General features: G+C 41.9%; 1 protein-coding gene across 3 annotated transcripts in view; it reads left to right on the top strand.

The window, feature by feature from the left end:
• Positions 1-511: 511 nt before the first annotated feature.
• The window catches only part of LOC140735650 (ATP-sensitive inward rectifier potassium channel 12), an 84,831-nt gene continuing 65,599 nt past the window's right edge, over positions 512-19,743 (top strand). For 2 of the 3 annotated variants that reach the window (XM_073060946.1, XM_073060947.1), the window contains exon 1: positions 512-1,196. The gene's annotated coding sequence lies outside the window, so the exon portion shown is untranslated. Of the gene's footprint in view, positions 1,197-16,280; positions 16,464-19,743 lie in introns of all 3 variants that reach the window. The other variant, XM_073060945.1, reaches the window with a different exon arrangement.

Raw genomic sequence — 19,743 nt, 5'->3', positions numbered from 1 at the left:
ATGAGATGTGTTGAGTTAATAAGGGTATGGGGCCACAAGGGAGACTGCAGATGCTGGCTTTTTTGAAGGACTCACACAAAATGTTGGAGGAGTAGCGGGTAAGGATGCCATGGAGCCTGCTTGGCTTGCTAAATCCCTGCAGCATTTTGTCAGTGTGTGGGCTGCTTTGAGTTGATGAGTGTGAATGATTAGTGAATGTTAGTGGATTCCCAAGTGTGTTCAAGATGCTGACTGGCTCAGGGTGTGCGGCCCTGAGTAGCGGGCAAGTTGTTGAGCATGATAGGAGGTGTATTGTTTTGATGAGTGTGCATTTGTTGAGGGTGAGTGAAGTGTGTTAAATTAATGAGTGTGAGCAGGGTGTGCAGAGCGTGAATAGAGTGTGGCCAGGGTATCTATATTTAATGGGTTTAAACAGCATGTATTGTGTCAACGAGTGTGTGCGGGTGTGTTGAGATGAGTGTGCGCAGGTTGTGTTTGGGGTGTGTGTTGAGTGTGCGCAGGGTGTGTTGAGCCGATGCGTGTGTGAAGTATTGGTGAGTCCCACTTCGCTGCCGTGGATCCTGTGCAGACGAACAGGAGCCCGCGGCTTCGGAGCCGCTAGAGATGACGGGCTGCGGATCCTAATAACCGGTTCGGGAATTTACTCGGCGTTAGCTTCGCTACCCTGGCCGGAGTCGGAGTGTGTGTGTACATGCGCAGTGCTGTGCGCCGGATCCGATGGGCTCCTGCCGGATCAGGTAGCGTTGGGCACGGATAAAAACCTCGCAGTGTGGCTTGGCCAGACCCTGGGCGCTTGTGCAGCGGAGAGGGAGAGGGAGAGGGAAGGGTTGCGCTGCGCTCCAGCGGCAGCGCCAAGTGAAACCCCAAGTGAAATTGACAAGTGCAGCCATGCGACACACACTCGGGAACTGTGGCATCTCCCGAAAGACGGCCGCACGCTGAACGGGCAGTTTTGCCATGGATTCACCCTGTGTCTCCTCTGTAGCCAACCCCAGGGAGCGGTCCGACGTTTTACCATGAGCAGGTCCGAACAGTCCCAAACTTTTGATGCGGGATTTACAGCTGACTCTTCCCTGAGAGCGACCCCAGTCCCTAAAATGCTCACAGCTCACTGGAAAAGGAGGAATATTCGGGCCATTTCGCCACCACAGCCACTCTCCGTCTGAAGAGGCGGAGGGAGAGAGTCGGCGAAGCAGGTGAGCCAAAAAAAAATTAACCAAAATAAACAAGCCATCTCCTAATCTTCTAAATTATCCAGTAACTTTGTGGGCGAACGGTCGGAGTGGAATTGGTCTTCCAGTCTCCGCAAGGCGCGTGTTTGCAGTGAAGGTGGTTTTGAGCCCTGCGCACTTTTAATTAAAAAGAAGTCAACCTGCATCCCCCCCCCCCCCCAGTGTCTAGCCTTTTAAAGCAGAAGGAAATGGTTAAAATTATTCTTAAGTGCCTGATATTTCCCAGCTGGGGGGAAAACAAAGCAAAAGTTAGACTGCGGAAAGCTAGGTTCGCTGTTAAATAACGGGAGGTGAAACGCAGAATATTGCAGAGACTAAGCGAATGCTTGGTACCCACTGATCCCGCTATCTGAAACAAAATTTCAACATAATTACCTACCTTTTTACTATGTCGGATTTGCCCCCTTTCCATTAATGAGCTACTGATCATTTCAGTTGTTACATTCATTTAAAGTATAAACCGCAGCAGATATTGTGAACCCTCTATTTACATGAATCGGCGTGAAGGTGCAGCTGAGATTAACTTTTAAAATAATTAAGAATCGTATTAGCCCCTCTTACAAAAACTGCCTAAATTAAATGTGTTGAAGTTGCATATAATGCTCTCATTAACTCCTGATCAATAACTTTAGGCACCGATTATATTGAGGTTATTGTACGAAAAGTATCATCTCCGCCAAAATTAAAACCTGTTTCGTAAAATGCCCAAGTCGATGATTAGGTTAATCAGGAGAACAGACACCAAACTCACTCTCCCTCTCTATGTCTGTGTATTGGGGTCAATGGAACTGGATGGCTCTGCTGGGATATTAAACGAAACGTCGCTCTATTTGAGTCTAATGTAAAATATTATCTCAGAGCTGCATTTACTTTCAGTTTTGAAGTTTAAATGGAGCTCTTAATGTGTTTTAAGTTGCAGATTGGTTTGTTAAAATTAAAACGAAAACATTTGTATCGTTCCCTCGTGTTGGATAGCACAGTTCTAAACGACGGCCTTTATTTACTTTGGGAATGCTAGCAAGCACAAATGGTACAGTCAACAGACGCTGCGCTGAAAAAATCAAATTGTAGCCGTACCGTTCCAGGTGATGAGTTGGGCCGGGCGATTTCCTTTTCGTGCACTCTTAGCAACATCCCACCTACCCACCCTCCTCACCTGAGCCGGGGGGGGGGGAACCCCACTGCCGTCCACAGCACATGATGTAGCGTGGTTTGGGGAGTGAGCCAATAGGAGCAATGGTCTGAAGGGCAAGAGGATGAGTGGGAGATGATGTCATTGTGGGTAGGAAGGGTCATGGAAGAGTGGTTGGAGGGGTGGAGGAGATGGATGAAAATCACAGTAGCGAGTACAGCAAGGCAGACAACTTGTCATCTTGTCAAAACATCAACAGCAGGGAAATAGAACGTATTAAAGGTTTCAGAATGATGGGCATCAAAAGGGGCAAGTATTCTTAGGCACTCTTAGAGCCAGGAGGAAGAATGAGGAAGCAGTTGCTGTGATCTAGAATCTACAACCGCTTGCTGTTCTTCCCGTAGACAGTTTCAGTTAATTAAACAAGGCAAGAAGAGGGGAAAAGAGAGGGAAGAACTCTTTAAACCATAAAAGGCTATGGTTCACGGAAAGAAAATTACTGTTTAAAAAACAGTCAGGTGCTGCAAAATCACCACGACTCTGGAAATTAAAAAAAAAACAAAACATTCCGGCACATTAGAACATTACAGCGAGTACTATAATGAAATATTTATTGTCGTCTTTAATAGGCAGAGTTGAAATGTAAAAAGAAGATTTGACACCATAGTGAGGTGCTAAAATGATTGAATTAGAGCTATTAACAACCTTGAATATTATTCTGTCAATGATTTCTCTATTTTTAGCTTGAAGTGGTTTGTATATATATAAATTATATAATTCAACTGCTGTCTGTTTAAAAATAAGCTTTTCTCCTAATTAATTCAATAGAATAATAAACTCCTACTAATGTGTCACAGAAGATTTGTGTGGGAAGAGTTCCTCCTTAAAATCATAAATCATTCCCTAAAATTTGGCTTTGTGACTTGTGCTCACCATATTATTCAGCTTCCGAGACTGTTATACCTGAGACTGGATGCTCTTAGAAACCACTTTTGTGAAGGACTTTGTCAAGTGAAACTTCCTGAAAAGATGAAGTTATCTAATATCAGTTGTTTCTTTTTAAATTAAGCCGGTGACATTTTTAACAGGTTATTATAGATGCCAGTAAACAATAATGCTTCAATAAGGCACTGGGAGTTTTTCCCTTTCTTGATTGACAATAAGGCTGTGAATTGACTGAGGACCCATAAAAAGAACAATATCTAGCCTGTACATCCTTTCCATAAAGAAGATCATTGTAGAAAAAGGCCATTAAGATCATGAAGGTTTCCACCCACCCTGCTCATGAACTGTTTGCCCCACTTCCATCAGGGAGGAGGCTATGCAGCAGCCATAGCAAGATCACCAAACTCAAACACACTTTCCCCAAGCAGTAAGGCTGATCAACACCTCCACCCACTAACCCATTCCTCCATGCCCCCAACCATCGCTACTTTATTATTTCCTGTCTGTCATCTAATGTACAGACATTCCTGTGCCTAGCATCACTTTGTGGATGTACAATCAATCGATGTATATACCGTAAGCTCTCTTGTGTATTTATATTGTATTTTTATTATTGTGTTCTTTATCTTTTGTGTTTTTTTGTGCTGCATCGGACTGGAGTAACAACTATTTCGTTCTCCTTTACACTTGTGTACTGGAAATGACATTAAACAATCTTAAATCTTGAATCTTGAATCTTGAATCTTTTTTATTGAGTACACTTGTAGCCTTTTTAGTGCCCATATATATTGTTTCACAACATATTGCTGTAGACAATATACTAAGAGTGGCCATAGTTTGAAGCTAGTTTGTATCGTAGCATCTATACAATCTATCTAGAAATAAACACTTGCGCTTGCTTCTGCTGTGACTGCATTGGTATCTGTTGTCAAAGAGTCCACTCTCATTCCTTTGCTCCACTATTCCATTTAGTTTCTCATTAAGATCTGATCTTGTAATTTTCTAATAAAGGATAATTTTCTCAAAAGAAATGGAATTAGTTAAAAGGCATTATCCTTCGAAGCATATTGACATTTCATTGGTTTTTGTTTCTACATGTTTTTAATTTTCATTTGCTGGCAATTATATTATTTGTATTAATAATATCATATCTAAAATTTCCTTTTATTATTTTCATTTCCATTGAATATTTAACTGTTTTATCTTTGGTAATTTAAATGTCTAATTTCTCTTTGTCTTTGTAGTTATTTTATGACCTCTTTGCCAATCTCTTTAAATTCACCATAGCCGAACTCTCCCTTACTTGTATCCATCTGACACAACCCTATCCGTCTCCTCCATCCTTCCCTCACCCTCATTCTTAATATAACCCCCTTCCTTTACACTTAATATAATCTCCTTCCCTTGCCTTTATTCTTAATAATTCCTTTCTCTTACCTTAATTCTTAAATATAATCCACTTCCCCAATCCTTAATATAATCTCTTTCTCTCATTCTTAATATAATCCTCTCCCTTCAACAAGGAAGTATATACTCTTCCTTGCCCTGTCTTTCTCTCTTTTTATTCGTCTATAGTTCATTTTTTAAAATTTTCCCAACCTCTGTCAATACCTTTATAAATATATCCTCATTGCAGTCTGCATCAAAGTTTGCTAATATTGTTGTCCATTTTATTTTGATGTGTTCTAATCTTAGATCCTCAAAATGAATCCGTTTCTGGAATCTTATCCTGGCCTTCTGAGAAATTATAAACCATTTCATGTTATGGTTTTAAATTTTACTTTGTATCTGCATCCAAGTTTTTTGGGGAATGGGCATTATTTAACCAATCCTTCCCAACATCATACTCTTCTGGGCCAGGTACCACAGAATAGTACTGCCTTTGAAGAGAATCCTTTTCTTTTGGATAAATGTAGACATTTCCACATTGTATTCTGACCAGTTTATGAAAATTTGCCTATTACCAGTGTATGGTACTTTTAAGCATCAAGCTTAAACACATAGCTGCCAGCAAATTGAGTCTTCCCCCCCCCCTCCCCCCATGTCCCAAGCTTTCATTAGCATTGGATCCTACAGGTGGTTGACTAATGCCAAACCAGATTAAAAAGTTTTAAGATTCGTTTGTTAATCCATCAATTACTTGCCGCTACCTTGTGAATTTTGATGTTTTCAGATATGCACCTAGCTCCGAACTTTTCATTGTCATCCCCCTGATTCTGAAGGTGATGTTTTTCAGAATGATAATGAATTACTGGGAGAGTGTTGTCAGGGTAACACATCACATTCTAGAACAAATGTATTTTTTTATTCTTGCAGTTAGAAATAATGGTGATGTGTCACAGGCAATCACCCTGCTTGGAACACGGGAGCATGCGATGGCTGTAGATTTTACTACGTATTTGGATATGTAAACTATCTTTATGTAGACTTATGCCATCAATTTAGCTCCAGTTATTCCTCTTCTCCAGGATAGGCACATCTCCCTTTAGTGAGGAGTTACCCATTGTCCAACATTCATTCCTCAGCCAACACTAATGGATTTCTATTCATACAGCTGTGGAATTGCTTGACCCTGCCTACATTATGAAAATATCTCTTGAAATGTAAACAGCAAAGTCTGGGATTTGCTGAGGTTGTGCAAGGGTCAACGTAAATATCAATGCATTCTTCTTGGGAATGTCACTGTGGTTTCTCATCTTTGAGAAGGTTCCAGGGCAACCTTGCCTCAGACGTTAGTTTAAATGAAAACTGATGGGAGTGCTGCACAATCAGAGGTGTCGACTTTTGGATTAGATATTACAATGAGGGAGCAGGTAACTGCTCAGGTGGATGTGAAAGATGCCATAACACAGGCTTGAACATTAACTCCAATATCCTGTCTGTATTCTATCCCTCAGCTAACAGAGACCACAACCTCAGGCTAGAGGGGTGTCCATTTAAAACAGATGCAGAGAAATTTCTTTAGCCAAAGGGTGGTGAATTTTTGCAATTTGTTCCCTCAGGCAGCCATGGAGGCCAGATCATTGGGTGTATTTAAGGCAGAGGTTCTTGACTGAACATAGCTTAAAAGGTTATGATGAGAAGGCCAGGGAGTGGGGCTGAGGAGGGTGAAAAAAGATCACCCATGATTGAGTGGTGGAGCAGACTCAATGGGCCAAATGGCCTAATTCTGCTCCTATGTCATATTGTCTAAGATGCAGTTTACCTGGATATTGTTTGTGGAATCCTGCTGTGCACAAATTGCTACTAAATTCCCTGTATTTTTAAAAATTGATTCTCTCTCATTCAATACTTATTGCTCTTAAGTGAGCATTTTGCTGGAATGTTCCAGAAGCTGATAGATCTGGAGTCACACGTAAGCCAGAAGGAGTAACGGAGTCAGATTTCCTTTGTGTTTTGTGGTCGTAATTACTGAAGACCTACTTCCAGTGGAATACTGCTTTGGTACTGGACTGTAGTTGCAAATGGGATTTTGTGCTCAAACTCTAATTGTTGAGTGGTATGGGAGCTCCGGAAAGGTTGGGAAAAACCAGGACTCCAGCTGCTGTCTGCTATGCTGTGGTGTTAAACAGAACAATGTATGGATAAGGTTCGGATTGAGCCTTGATGCTCCTAGCCTGGGCCTTCGGTATCTAAACCTGGTGTAATACTCAGTCTCCAGAAAAAGCTATTGCAAACTGTGATGTACTGCAGTATCTTCATCAGAGCAGAAGCAGAATAAAATTAATTTGCTTTTGGTGAAATTGTGGTGCCATTAATTATTTTCACATCTGAGCTTGCAACTTTTTTTTCTCACTAGTTATTTGTGGAGTCATTAGTTAATAAGCAGTAAATACTGCAGGCAGAGCAGTCAAGACTGTATTCACACATTCAGTCCAGGCACGGCAGCAACGTCAGGCTTACAGTAATATTTACTGATGCTATAACTTATTTCTCCAGATAAATTATTATAGATAAAGTGGAATGGTCTGTTGACCTTTGTCTCAAGAATAGCAGCATCATTGGGTGTAGGAAATGTGGGGCTTTCTCCTGAGGATAAATGAGAGGAGCGATTAATCTGTTGGATTGGCATATAAAGCTGCAGTTCTACAATGGTGGACGTGACTCATTTATCAGTGTCCCTCAACACTCCCCTGTTTTTGCATCTTATGCCTTCAAAGCAGCAGGCGGGAGACAGATAATCCGTGTACATTCTACCCTGCTGTCAGACACAAAGTTTGGTGAAACTTGCATCAATATTATGCCTGTCAGGATGCCCCAAGGCCAATGACGCATTCCCTGAAGTGCATCTGAAGGAATCTAGCAACCATATTAAGCAGAGCAAAATTCTAGAAACTACACTGTACTATTGATGATGTTTGAATGTTCAGCCAGGACACCAGACAGAGGCTCCCCTGTTGTCGTCAACAAGGTACCACGTCAATGTGAGAGAGAGACAGGCCTCAGTCTCCAATGGAAAAGAGATCTCTTACACTTCAACTTTGCCTCTGCACTGCTGCAAGCAGTCAGCTTAAATCCTAGTGCCAATGTAGCTAGAGTGGGGCTTGCAGACACAATCTCTTGATTTAGGCTGTTACTGATGAGTTACAGGCAGGCCCCAGTGAACAATTGACTACTGGATTAGAGGTCATACAGATTCTCTCAGTACTGGTCCTCTCGTGTACTGGTGGGTACAATGGATCCCATGTCCAAGAACAAACGGATGATGGCTAACAAGTACTGAGATTTTCACTGTACAAAATACAAACCAACTTCCAAAGGGAATCTTCCACTCCTCTTAATTTAGTCAGTGTCAGTGACACCTCGCAATGATATAACTGGAAAGTAAAAGTCCTCCAACCTATTTAATTGTAGGACTTGTGGAAGGGGGCATGTAGGGATGGAACAGGGCCAGAGACTTCAGAATGTACATAAGATAAGAGATACAGGAGCACAGTTAGGCCATTTGGTCCATTAAGTCTGCTCTGCCATTCAACCATGTGTGAATTATTTTTCCAACCCATTTCTCCTGCTTTCACCCCATAACCTTTAACTCTTTTGCCTAGAATTTAACAATCTTTGCCTTAAATATGCCCAGTGATTTAGCCTCCAAGGCCCTCTGTGGCAGTGAATTCCACAAATTCACCACCCTCTCATCATCTCAGTTTTAAAGGAGTGTCACTTTATTGTGAGGCTGTAGCCTCTGATCCTAGACTCTCATTCCAATAGAAATACCCTCTCCACATCCACTGTATCCAGGCCTGTTAGGTTCTTGTTAGTTTCAATGTGATCCCACCTTCTCCTTCTGAACTCCATCATGTACAAGCCCAGAAGGTTCCTCATACATTAAGCATTTCCAAGGTTTCCACGCTGTTAATGGCCAGTAGAACACCTTGCATACATTGTCATAGTTGTGCCTTAAAAAATAATTGAAATAACTGTACAGCTCATGACTGTCAGTGAAACTAGTTGAGGGACCAATTCTAAGCAGGGCTACTGTGCTTTGAAGTAGGGTACAATGGAAAATTTAACCTCTACTTGAGAAGATGTCAGACCCTCACAAAGTTATCTGATTAGTTGCCTCACCTACGCATTAGGGACAATTTAGAGTGACCAATTAACATCCAAGTTAGGATGTAAAAGGAGATGGGAGCAGCATTGGGATCACAGGGAGAAGGTGCCAATTCAGCACAGGAGATCAGGATTGAGCCCGGGCCCGTTGAGCTGTCGGGCAGCAGCTCTACCAGTTGCACCAGTCTGCCAGCCTAAAGGAAGGGACCTGCAGGTTGTCAAGCTGAGTAGACAAAATAGTTTCAAGAGTTATGGAAGGGTGAGCTCCCTGGATCTTTTTTTCATCACAACACCCCGTATACTGTATTTGAAAGGTCAGTCAGACCTTTGCCTCATGAGAAATCTAAAGTCCAAGTATCAAGCAGCTGGTACCTGATGGTCGGCATGGACAATGGGCTGGAACAGGGGTTCCCAACCTGGGATCTGTTAATGGTATTGGTCCATGACATGAAAAAGATTGGGAACCCCTGGTCTGGAGGATCTGTTCTTGTGCTCGCTGACTCTCTCCACCTCTGTGGAAGTGGGACGTAAGGAAACTGCGGTGAGAGGATGGAATGAGGAAGGGAGGGAAGAGGAATGAGGGCAAGAGGCAAAAGGTATTGAGGAGCAGGCATACAGCATTGACCAGTGAGGAAAGGGGACAATTTGCCAGTGGGAGTGGAAGAAACTACAAACAAGTCAAAGAAGTTTACAAGAGTTTCAAAATTGTGAGGAAATGTTTCAGCTGGTACCGAGGCTTATATTATCCTGTTCCACACACCAGAAGGGGTAAAAACTAAATAGTCAATGTCAGAGGCTGACTCTTCCACCCTTGCAGCTCTCAGTATACTTCTGTATACTTTCAAATGATTCCTGGATTGTAACCAACAAATGGCATCCAACAAATTAATTTTATAATATAAAAACAAAGCTCTAGAAATGTTCGGTAGATCAGAACACATCTGTGAGAAGAATCAGAGTTAATATTTCAGGTTTTAGACCCTTCATTGGAACCGCTTCAGACTCCCAGCACCTGCAGGTGTTATTTTAATTTGTTTTTAAAGATGGTTGTTGAGGATACCAGAAAGAACTTTTCCCTTTCTCTTCAAACACCTGAAGGTCTCACATCCACTGAGGTACTTAATCTAAAATCTCATTATAGGCTAACTGCATCTCCCAATGGTCCAGCACTCCCTCAAATCTCTGTGCCATTTTAGCCCAGCTGTTTGTGCTCTGGTGTGACATTGGAACCCACAGCTTTCTGCTTCAGAAACAGCATTGGCCAATGAGCTACAGCTAATGTTATGAGGTTGGGAAGAGGGATACAGAAATAGCGGGAATTGACAATCCAAATTCAGCATTTTACCTTGACTGTCTAAGGATGGAGAATACATTCAGTGGAGACAAAGTGAACCTTAATTAATTCTCCCTCTTCACCTTTACTCTTCTCAATGAGGAGGAGGGAGAACTCCAGGCAATGTTCCCAGCTCCTGATGGAAGAATGAGGGAATTATTTCAAAACAATCAGGCTCATGTATGGAGGCACAACTGGTAAGGGAAATGGAGAATTCATGTCATATCAGGTGTGTTATGAAGGCAGTATTCTGATTTCAACAAACCAAAATTGTCATACTAGCCCAGCAAATTAAGAACGAAGACAGAAGAGGATGCAGAATCTGAAACTTGAAGCAGCAAAGCAAACTCTCTTGGAAGAACTCAGTAGGTCAGACCGCATCTATGGAATGAAATGACAGTTGATATTCTGGGTTAAAACAGTTCATTTGGACTAGATAGAAATGAAATCTAATGGAATAAATCTCTTGAATAATTGTGAAGAGATCTTAGACAACCCTTTACAACTGGGGAAAGACCTGATGAGCTGAACTTAATGCTACAGACTGTTTCAATGTTTTGTATACTTTAACATTGCACATTCTCAACATTTTGAGACAAGTACTGGCTGAAGTCTTTCTGCCCTATAAGCCTCCTGTGATTCCGATTTGAAACTTTTCAATCATGCTATAGAAGCCAGTCAACTCAGCATATCCTTTGTGAATATGCCTATTTGGATCCATTCCCTCTTCTGCCTGTCGCTGTCCCTCCACATCACTGGAAAGGTCAAAATACCATTTAAAAATATAATTCAATCTGCAAAGTTATTGTTGAACCAACTTATTAATTGGAAGGAGTAAGTCATAACAGCTTACAGGGTTGAGGGTTATATTTGTTTTTATACAGAAGTTGGTTGTACTGCCAGAGGTGGTGGTGGAATCAGATACAATCACTATGTTTAAGAAGCATATAGACAGACACTTAGTGCCAAGCCATGGAAGGATACGCATATAATGAGAGCAAGTGGAATTAATTTAGATGGGGGAAGAAAGTCAGCATTGATGCGATGGGCCCACTTCTGTGCTGTTAGTTGCTCATCTTTTGAAAGTTACATTTTCACCTTCTTGGATCCCAAATTCTGGAAGTACTCTTGTAAACTCTCCTTAAAACCTACTTCTTCGACCAAGCTTGTAGTTATTTGCCTGCAAATCTCCATCTGTATACTGGTTCCATTTATTTTGTTTGATAAATTTCCTGTGAAGTATTTTTGGAATATTAAAGGTTAAAGTTGAAAACTGATATTTCAATGTGTTGTCCAATGAAGCTGTCATATATCTAACATGCACCAATGCTGGCTCATCTTCCGTTTCATATAATAAAAATTCAACACATTCTTAATGACCCCTTTTTATCATTTAGATTTGAACTGGAGTTCTCAGGTGTCCATTCTAAGTGTAACACCTTCCTTTCCAATGGCAGCTGCTGCCCTGGTGACTACTGGTGATTGGTTTCTGCTCAGTATGAAGCTTCTCGCAGCCAACCTCCTTTCTGCACTGTATAGTGTACTCCCGTCATGACATTTCTGGTGATGGAAATTTGCCCTTGCGGCATTTACAGGTCACAACAAAAAAAACTGTAATAAAAGAATAAAATTTCTTTCTCACAGAATTTATGTGAGGGAAATCAAAGAGAAACCATATTTTTTGTCAAGGGTTCACGTTACAGAAAATCGCAACAGTTTCTAGGAACACAACCCCTCTGCAGTGCAGGAAGTACTCTACTTCATTGCATGTTTGTTCAGTGTCATTTCACCAAAACTTGTAACTGCATATTATAGAGACTATAGTTAGATGTTCACTTCTTAAAGAGGAAGTGTCACCTAATCCAACATGTCATAAAGCAAGCAACATCATTCCTTTTGGAAACATTTTGCTTTCTGTTGGATTTCCGTCTTTCCTGTTATTCTTCCCTCTCTCCTGATCCTGAACTTTGAGAATTACGGGTTCCATTTTAGACTGACTCTGATCTTATTGGTGCCAGTCACGGAGCAGCTGGATTGTAATTAGTGATGAAAGCAGAGGGTTGTTTTTGTCTTGTCCAGCCCAAGATAAGATATTTAGCCCTCTAGAAACTTCCTCAAAGCGAGCGTGTGATGACCTGGATGTCAGTAGGAAGACATTCTGCATTTTGGGCCTGTGACATCACTTGTCTTGACTCTGCTACTTTGTCATCTTCCTGCTTTAACTCCCTGGTTCTTCCTACCTTCACACAACAAATGTCAATTTATCTCACCATGAAACCTCGACGTCCCCAATCTCCATTGCCTATTATGGGGCAAGATTTCTATTTTTTCAGTGCCAAGAGGAAAAGATCCTCCTTTTTCTTCTTTACTAGGTGGACAAAATCTGATTTCTCCACTTCTGCAATCCACTATTGGATGATGAAACATAGGACAGTACAACACAGGCCCTTTGACATGTGATATTATGCTGACCTTGTAACCTACTCCAAGATCAATCAAGCCCTTTCCTCTCCCATAGGCTTTGATTTTTTTTATATATCCATGTGCCTATCTAAGAATCTTTTAACCTCTGATTCTTCTTCGCTCCAAATAGAAAAGCCTTAGTTCGCTCAACCTATCATCATAAGACAGGCATCATTCCATGATCTCTTTAACACTTCATATATAGTACCTGAATCACATCATTCTCAACATCCGGGACAGCTAGAATCTGCACAGCTGATATCATCAGTTAATCCTTTGTGTATTGATGTCTCTCTGGTGATCAACACTGCCCACTTCCTAAGCCACATGCATTATTTCAGCTTAAGAGATGGTGCAAAGAACTGAGCACCTGATATGATCTGACCCAGGCAACTGAGGCATAATGTTCTTCAGATTAGTTGTAGTAAATAATATCTGTAGCTCTGAGACAACATCAGAGTAACATGTATTTATCTATTGGGAAGAACCTGCTTTTGATTATATTGCGGGGAAATACCCAGACATACACACAAGCTGCAGTATTCCAGATGACACTGCAAGTTCTGGTTGGGTCACTTCAGGCAACAATTTTGGCAACATCTACAAAATAACAATAAACTATAACTTAGAGAGAGAGAGCGAGAGACATGCCTATCAGCCCACTGAATCAGTGCCAGCCTTCAAACACCGATTTATGTTAATCTTGCAAAACCCTGCATTCTCTTACATTTATCCATCAACATGCATATTTTGGGGATGTAGGAAGAAACTGGAACACATGGAGCAAACCCACGTAGTCATTAGGGAGAATGGACAAACTCTATTGTGACTGCCCTGGAGGTCAGGATCGAACCTGAGTCACTGAAGCAATGAGGTTTATTAGCTCTATTAGCTGCATGACTTTACCCAATACCAATGAATGTAAGGCAACTGAACGCTGCTTCAGAAATATTCAGGATGATTACTGGTTGAGAACTGGGAGATAAACTTGGGTCCTCAGAGCCTCCATCTTCCTCCCATCCTACATTCCCTGAACACCCCAGCTCTCCCCCCCCCTCCTCTGTTTCCATTGACTTACCCCTCTGATCCCAGCTCTTAACCATGTCTTCACCATTCCCTCTGACATTCCCCTCTCTGAGGTGGAGCATTCTGTCCTCACAAAGGCCTTAACCTTGTTCCCATTTGCCTGCACCTCAGTGAGTTCAGCAGCTGCCACACATCAAGCTCTTCTTCCATCGCCTCCGTCTCTGAGCCAAGGATTTGCCACCCCACTCCAATCACCCTTCCTCCTGTCTCCAACCCTGCTCCTCCACTTGGACACCACGCTCTGGTGCTCTGCCTGCTCTGGATCTTTTCAACTCTAATTGCTGATAAGACATCAACCAGCTCAGCTTCAGCACTCCTCAAACCTTACCTCCTCTGAACGCATTACCCTGCGCACTCTCCACACCAATCCCAACCTTACCATCAAATCTGCAGACAGAGGAGGTGCTGTTGTAGTGTGGTGGACTGACCTCTACTTTGCTGAGGCCAGACAGCAACTCTCAGACATCTCCTCTTACCCTTTGAAAAGGGCTATCAGAAAATTAGACTATCATTAAATTCCAATCCACCTCCACCAAACTCATAGTTCCCTTACGACTCATTTCTACCTCCTCCCCAAGATCCACAAATCTGACTGTCTGGCTAAGCCTATTGTCTTCTGCTGCTGCCCCGCTGAGCTCATGTCCACATACCTCAACTCTGTTCTAACCCCTTTGGTTCAGTCCCTTCCCCCAACACCACATGCTGTCTATCTCCTCAACAGCTTTTAATTCCCTGGCCCTGATTGCCTCATTGTCATCATAGATGTCCAGTCACTATACACTTCTATCCACCATCAAGAAGGCCTTAAAGCTTTTTGCTTCTTTCTCAACAAAACATCCAACCAGTTCCCTTCCACCACCACCCTTTTCTGTCTGGCAGAACTGGTCCTCACCCTCAACAAATTCTCCTTGGACTCTTCCCACTTTCTCCAAACCCAAGAGTTAGCCATGGGAACCCACCTGGGCCCCAACTATGCCTGCCTTTTCGTTGGATACGTAGAATTTTCCATGTTCTGAGCCATCTCTGGTAATGCTTTCCAACTTCTCCTGCGCTACATTGACAACTGCATTGGTGCTGCTTCATGCACTCATGCTGAGCTTGTCAATTTCAACAACTTTGCCTCTAACTTCCACCTTGCCCTTAAATTTGCTTGGTCCATTTCTGACATACCTCTCCCCTTTCTCGATCTCTCTATCTCCATTTCTAGAGACAAGCTGCCTACCAACATTTTTATAGACCTACTGATTCCCATGGCTATCCTGACTACTACTTCCCACCCTATCTCCTTTAAAAATGATATTTCTTTTTCTCAGTTCCTTCATCTTTGCTGCATCCATTCCTCAGATGAAGCTTTCCTTTCCAAGATGTCAGAGATGTCCTCCTCCTTAAAAGAATGGTGTTTCCCTTCCTCCACCATTGACGCTGCCTTGACCTGCATCTCTTCCATTTCTTGGACATCCCTGCTCACCCCATCTCCCTGCTGCCTTAACAGGGATAGAGTTCCTACCACCCCATGAGCCTCCATATCCAATACACTATTCCCTGTAACTTCTGCCATCTTCAACATGATCCAGCCACCAAACACATCTTTACCTCCCTCACACCACTCTCTGCTTTCCATACGGATTGCACCCTCCCTGATTCCCTTGTCCAGTTGTCCCTCCCCACTAATCTCCGTCCTGGCACACATCCCTGCAAGCAACAGAAGTGCTACACCTGCCCGATCACCACCTTCTTTACCTCTGTTCATGTCCCCAAACATTTCTTTCAAGTGAGGCAACACTTCAGCTGCCAATCTTTAGTGGTGCTCTATTGCTTCCGGTGCTCGCGATGTGGCCTTCTCTGCACTGGTGAGACCTCGCATAAATTGGGGGGCTGCTTTGTTGAGCACCTCTTCTCTATCTTCCAAAAATGAAAACTCCCAGTGGCCACCATTTTAACTCCTATCTCCATTCCTGGCTTCCAGTACATGGCTTCCTCTTTTGTTATGATGAGGCCATTCTCAAAGTGGAGGAGCAACCTCATATTCCATCTAGGTAGCCTCCAACCTGATGGCATGATCACCAATTTCTACTTATAGTAATTTTTTATCCCTCCCCTTCCTTCTTCCTCTATTCCCACTCTGGTCTCTTATCTCTTCCCCTCACCTGCCTATCACCTTCCTGTGATGCCCCTCCTTCCCTTTCTCCCATGGTCCACTTTCCTATCAGAGTCCTTCTTCTCCAGGCCTTTACCTTTCCCACCCATCAGGCTTCACCTATCATCTTCTAGCTTACCCTCCTTCCCCTCTCCCCCCTTTTTTATTTATTTTGGTGTCTTCCCCTTTCCTTCCCAGTCCTGAAGAACGATCTCAGCTTGATACATTGACTGTTTATGCATTTCCATAGAAGCTGCATGACTTGCTGAGTTCCTCCAGCATTTTGTGTGTGTTGCACTGAGAGATGAAGTTCCTCCCTCATGCAATTTCAGTAATTGAATGAATTTGGAATTAAAATTTGATGTCATTAGTGCTGATTATGAAACTGTTGGATTGTCTTAGAACAAACATATCCTTCAGAGAAGGAGACATGCTGTTGGCCCCAGGCTTGGTACAGCTTCAGGCTTACACCAATGATGCTGAAGCTTCCTCAGGATGTATTGTCGCTTGGGACCTCCTAGCAATCCAGGACTATTACGAATGGCAATAAAGTTTGTCCATGCCAATGAGGGCAGCCTTTCAAGAGTGAGTACAAAAGTTTGCCTCCTTTGAACTGTACATAAGCATAAATTTTTTCAGATCCCCCCCACCACAAAATAGTTTGTCAAGAATCAAGAATTGTATCATTATATTATACCCCTCTGTTGCTATCTTAATCAACTTCTGTTGTCCACCTGAAGTGCCCAAGGGTTGCCCTGTATGTTTTTTTTAGCTTGCTTTAAATTCCATTGTTAAAGTCAAGGCCCAAGTTGAGTTTATTGAAATATTTAATACTTGCAGCAGCATCATTGTTGCATAGTATCAAAGATTAAACATACACAAGAATTACCAAAGAGTGTTAGATAGCCAGGGCTGTTACTCGTGTATGCTTCTGAGAATAGCCAAATGAGATATTGCTAATAAAGTGGTTGGTAAGTTAATAATTGTGTTGCCTCAAGTGAAACAGTTATACACAGGAAGCCATTTCCAATTAACCATGTGTTCCTATAGCACCTGCTTACATCACAGGAAAGCCATAACCCATTTCACAGCCAATGAAATACACCTGAAAGTGGTCATGACTGCAATGTAGAGGTGGCAGTGAATATTGCATAGCAAGCTCTACAGACCGGAAAAATAACTGAGGACACTGGGTTTACAGTTTGAGTCACTGTAGAGACATCAGTATTTTCACTTAAAGTAGTTTATTTAGTTATTTTAGTCCACCTGACACAAAACTCTGCTAAATTCCTCATAGAGTTCAATATTGCTGAAAACTGGAAGAACTACTGTACAGTATCCAGTGATAGTTGCCAGCTAGATAATTACCAGTGGTTGGCTTCCACTTAGTTGTGAAGTCATTTGTGGTCAACTAGCATAATGGTGTCATATAGTCTCATGCTTCTGTGGTCAGTTTGTTTGAACTGTACTCAGCTAACTCAGTACCTTCAATTTAACTCAGTACCTTCAGGAAAGAGAGAACTTTCAAAAATACACAAATAATTGCAGATGCTGGAAACTTAAAATAAAAACAGAAAATCTGAGCAGGTCAGGCAGTACCTGTGTTGAGTGAAACAGATGATTTCACATTGTAGACATTTTGTGAGATGGAAAGAGGGAAAACAAAGGAGTTTTAATGTGTAGAGATGGTAAGGTAAGGGTGGTAGAACAAAGAGAATATCTCTGATAGGGTGACACCAGTGTTGTCACTGGAAATAAATTGTTTAGTCATCTGGTCAATGGAGAAAAATGCGTGTAGTTTGATTAACTTTCTAGTTGGCTTAGTTTCAGTTCTTGTACAGTAAGTAGCAACCTCAGCTCTGATTCAGAAGGGATGGGAACTCCTGTCAAAAGACCAGAGGATGACATTTGAGGCCGAGCCAGTGTAGCACTCTGGTGTGTATCTTCATTGGGATGAGGTTTTAAAGCAAATGATCTTGGAAATACTAAACAAGCCAAGCAACAACTACAGTGAGAAACATTTTCTTCTGTTTCTGATGAAGGGTTATTGATGTGAGCCAGTAATATTGCTTCTCTCTCCACAGAATCTGCCTGAGTATTTCCATTATTTTCTATTTTTCTCTCAGATTGTCAGCATCTGTAGGTATTTGCTCATTGACTTCTTTATGCCAAAGCTCTGCTTGTTCTTTGAAGTGCATGAATATAAGTGCAGCCTGCAGAGATGTCAAAAACAGCAATTAATCAAGTACAGGGTCAGCTCCATCTCTTTCAATCCAAGGAAAACAATATCCCAGCAAAGGGATAAACCAAAACCCTTCCAGTCACAATTGGTAACTGAAGGTTGGACAGAAGCACAAACCATGATACAATAATCACTGGAGCAACAATGTTGGACAATTCCAACATTGCATCATTAACCAACACTTGAAAGGGGATTACTGGGACATTACTGCTTTAATTAGTATTTGTGGGATCTTGTTGTGCACATTTTGGCTGCTAATATTTTCCAAAATCACAATGGTGGCTAAATTCTTTACTGGCCAGAAAATTGGAGCTATGAAATGTTCCATCAAAATGCAAGCCTTGCATTGAATTTGTAGTTACAGATGATATAGCCATGATAACCAATCAGATGAAACAAACAACAACACTTCAAATTCAAGCTAAAGTTGTGTTTCTAAATTGGTCAAGTTATTTTATGTATTCACCTTTTTTATCAGACCAATTTTAACAATGGTGCATCATGGTGCTCCACTGTATTCATCAATTACACCTTTGTCTCTATTGGTGGCTGCTTGTTAGTTTAAACTATCAATGTACTTTCCCATTGTCATTCTGCTGGCTAGAGAGAATCAGGAAACCATGAACACGATGCTGCAGATGGAGAACTGAAAGCAGCAGAAGGCACCATGGTCAGGCAAATGGCCAGATAGCCCATGTAGTCAAATACCTACAGATGCTGACAATCTGAGAGAAAAATAGAAAATATTGGAAATAATCAGGCAGATTCTGTGGAGAGGGAAGCAGAATTACTGTTTCACATCAATAACCCCTCATCAGAAGCAGAAGAAAATGTTTCTCACTGCAGTTGTTACCTGGCCTGTTTAGTATTTCCAAAATCATTTGGTTTCAAACCTCATCCCAATGAAGATACACACCAGAGTGCTGCACTGGCTTGACCTCAGATGTGTCCTCTGGTCTTTTGACAGGAGTTTCCATCCCTTCTGAATCAGAGCTGAGGTTGTTACTTACTGTACAAGAACTGAAACTAAGCCAACTAGAAATTTAATCAAATTACATGCATTTTTCTCCATTGACCAGATGACCAGCAATCTATCTCCATAACAACCCTGGCATCGCCCTTTCAGATATATTCTCTTTGCTGCACCCTCCCCTACCTTACCATCTCCACACATTAAAACTCACCTGTTTCCCTCCTTCCTACATCTCACAAAATACCGCAATGTGAAATTATCTGTTTCTCTCACCGCAGGTGCTACCTGACATGATCAGATTTGCCTCATTCAGTAATTCTTTCTGAGCAACATCGTTACTTACCGCATAAACTATGAATAGCTTGATGTTAGGCACTGGCATTGGTAACACTGTGGTTAGCACAACGTTTTACGGTACAGGCAACCCAGGTTCAATTCCCACTGCTTGTAAGGAGTCTATATGTCTCCCCATGACTGTATGGGTTTCCTACTGGTGCTCCTGTTTCCTCCTACAGTCCAAAGACATACAGGTAAGTAGGTTAATTGGTCTTTGTAAATTGTCCAATGATTAGGCTAGAATTAAATCAGAAATTGCTGGGTATCATGGCTCGAAGGGCCAGAGGAGCCTATTCCAAGCTATACTGCAATAA

This window comes from Hemitrygon akajei, chromosome 11 (genome assembly GCF_048418815.1).
Source record: "Hemitrygon akajei chromosome 11, sHemAka1.3, whole genome shotgun sequence".
Lineage (NCBI taxonomy): Eukaryota > Metazoa > Chordata > Chondrichthyes > Myliobatiformes > Dasyatidae > Hemitrygon > Hemitrygon akajei.
The sequence above is the reverse complement of the archived record's forward strand: the minus strand, read 5'-3'. Positions and strand labels throughout refer to the sequence as shown.